Source organism: Chiloscyllium plagiosum, unplaced genomic scaffold (assembly GCF_037043375.1).
Source record: "Chiloscyllium plagiosum isolate Xiang-an unplaced genomic scaffold, Cpla_swu_hap1 HiC_scaffold_153, whole genome shotgun sequence".
In the NCBI taxonomy this organism is placed as follows: Eukaryota; Metazoa; Chordata; class Chondrichthyes; order Orectolobiformes; family Hemiscylliidae; genus Chiloscyllium; species Chiloscyllium plagiosum.
The window spans coordinates 109,914-112,874 of NW_028270292.1; the positions used below are offsets into that span (position 1 = coordinate 109,914).

At 44.4% G+C, this 2,961-nt stretch overlaps 1 non-coding gene across 1 annotated transcript; it reads left to right on the forward strand.

Moving 5' to 3' along the window:
- The first annotated feature begins 585 nt into the window (after window positions 1-585).
- Window positions 586-668, forward strand: trnas-aga (transfer RNA serine (anticodon AGA)). Its single transcript has one exon. It is a non-coding gene; the product is annotated as a tRNA-Phe (tRNA).
- The last annotated feature ends 2,293 nt before the right edge of the window (window positions 669-2,961 follow it).

The window sequence follows — 2,961 nt, forward strand, 5'->3', positions numbered from 1 at the left end:
GCCTAGTTCCTTCAGTGTCGCTGGTTCCCAATTCAAGAACTCCATCTCTAGCGGTTTCATGTCTGTACCTCCGTGCTGAGGAGTTGAAGAGTGAAGAAAAGTAACTCACCCCCTCCATCTCTGGGGTAATTAGGGACTGAAAATGAATCGTGTCACATTGATATATATCTAGATGCGACTTAATCTTTGTCTTTTATTGGGAACCATCTCTTTCATTGTAACCATCAGGAAAGACCATTTCGTTCGCCAGAAAATGAAATGAATATGTCACTAACCTTTGTTTGCTTCAGGTCCAAGAAAACTCAGATCAATAGCTCCCTTGCTTACCTCTGCTGGTCATGTTCGCAAAGCGATCTAGCAAATTGCCAAGTATGAGTTTCCTTTCAATAAATAATTTTGACTCAGTTTGGCTGCAGATATCTTTTCCTACCTTTGTGCTTTTCTTCTTTTACATTGGTGTCTCGCACCTTACAAATGACAGCAAAGGGATGAAAGGAGATTGAAGCATTTAGCTCATCAAGTCAGCGATTGCTTTCAATGAGATCACGGCTGATTTGGTCAATGCTCACGCCGGCTGCGCTGTCTGTAGTCATGGCCGAGTGGTTAAGGCAGATGGATAAAAAATCCATTGGGGTTTCCCCACGTAGGTTCGAAGCCTACTGACTACGTTACGAATGCTTTCCTGCTAGAACAACTTTCGCTCAAAGTTCAGAAAACCTATTTTGCAAACCAGGCCGGTAATTTGATTAGACTTGGGAAACTCGAGTTCTTCATCAGAAATGTTCCATATTTAAAACATTATCTCTGTTTCTCTTTCTGGATACACTGCTAGACACATCGGGTTCTGCAGCTGTTATTGAACGTCCTAAGCAGAAGTGCTGCTTTTCATTAGATTCCTTTAATCCCTGTCCTCTGTTCTCTGACTCGGGTCAGTGGCAACCCTTCCTCCTGATCGTCAAAGTGCTCATTCCCCACCGCTCCCTCTCCCATCATTACAAACAACCGCAGGAAATTGCCACTTAACCATCTTTGTTCCAAAGTGAAATTCACCAGCCTCGGGAATCTCTCCACCAAACGGGACTTCTCATCCATGGACATGGTGCAAGCCAGACGATTGTGAAGAGATACTATGAAAATATTGTCAGTTGGCAGTTGGAAAAATGTTTAAGAAGCAAACCATATAATTTAGGCTCCAGCTTTGAAAATCTTGAGAAACTCTGTGGGAAATGGAATCAGAGGAAGATGAAGAAGTGTGAACTGTCGGACCGAGTAGAGGACGGGACATTGACTCTGATGTTCTCGGACAGGAACTGATCTGAGACATTGAAAGAATTCTCGCTCACGTACGTGAGGAATGCAAACTTCATCTGGACTCTGGGACAATGAAAAACTCTGGAACGCTCAAGACAAAATCCAAATATTGACTGGGATCACGACAGTACGAGTACTATAGATGGGTCAATTTTTGCCCAGTGTGTGCAGGAGGGCTTCCTGACACAGTATGTAGACATGCCTTCAAGGGACGAAGCCACTTTCGATTTAGTACTGGGTAACGAGCCTGGCTAGGTTTTAGATTCGGAAGGAGGTGAGCACTTTGGAGACAGCGATCACAATTCTCTCAGGTTTACTTTCGTGATTGAAAGGGATAGTTCTACTCCACGTAGCAAAAGGTTCAGCTGGTGGAAGGGAAATTACGATGCAATGAGGTAAGATTTAGGAAGCGTAAATGGGGTAGGAAACTGCAGGGGGTGAGCACATTAAAATGTGGAGCTTATTTAAGGAAAAGCTCCTGTGTGTCCTGGAAAAGTATGTACCTGTCAGGCACGGAGGAAGATATAGAACGCGTGAGCCGTGGTTTACTAAGGAAGTGGAATCCCTGGTCAAGAAGAACAAGAAGTCTTATGTTAGGACAAAATGTGAAAACTCAGTTAGAGCGCTCGAGGGTTCCAACGACATCAGGAAAGACCTAAAAAGAGAGCTGATAAGAGCCAGGGGGAGACATGAGAAGTTGTTGGCAGATAGATTCAGGGTTAACCCTAAGGCTTTCCATAGGTTTGTCAGGAATAAAAGAATGACGAGAGTTAAATTTGAGACAATCAAGGATAATAGTGAGAAGTTGTGTGTGGAGTAAGAGGAGATAGGGGAAGCACTAAATAAATATTTTTCGACAGTGTTCGCTATAGAAAATGAAAATGTTGGCGAGGAAGGTACAAAGATACTTGCGTCTAGACTAGAAGAGATTGGGGTTCACAAGGAAGAGATATTAGAAATACTGCAGAGTGTGAAAATAGATAAGTCAGCTGGGCCGGATGGGATCTATCTGATGTTGTTTAGCAAATGCACTGCGGGAAGGTACAAATCAAGCTGATGCTAACAACGGCTCGTTTTGAGCCGCTAATTTGCAGTGAAGTGGCGGCGCCAATAAAAGTTGTCACGCATCTCGTCTAATTCCACATCCAGACCTCGAAATGACCGGAGGTCTCTCGCTGAGTATCTGCAGTGTCTTGCTTGGACGACACCATGACACTTTTTCACTGGAGTGGATCATGAAATCGCGTTGTGACCGTGAATAAAACGATGGAAACTTCCAGCAGAGAAGGAGGCGACCCTGAAGCAGACAGCTGAGGACAAATGTTTCTCCTTTGCCAGTGAAAGGCACTTTTTCACAAATTGGAAACTTCGAAGTGAAGCAGTGTTGGTGATTATCTTCGCTGCTTGTTCACCTTTTTAATTCTGATTCCGTGAAAGTCCATGGCATTACATATCGACATTCTGCCAACACGGGGTTTGCCTCCTGGGTCAGTGGCATATTGGATAACGCGTCTGAGTTCGGATCAGAAGATTGTAGGTTCGAGTCCTACCTGGCTTGAGGGGGATGTTTTGCTTTTAACCGTGGTCTACGTTGACGCTCCCCTTTGTCGTCCTGGCGGGACGTCGCCTCTGTGCTTCCGCATTTAAAAC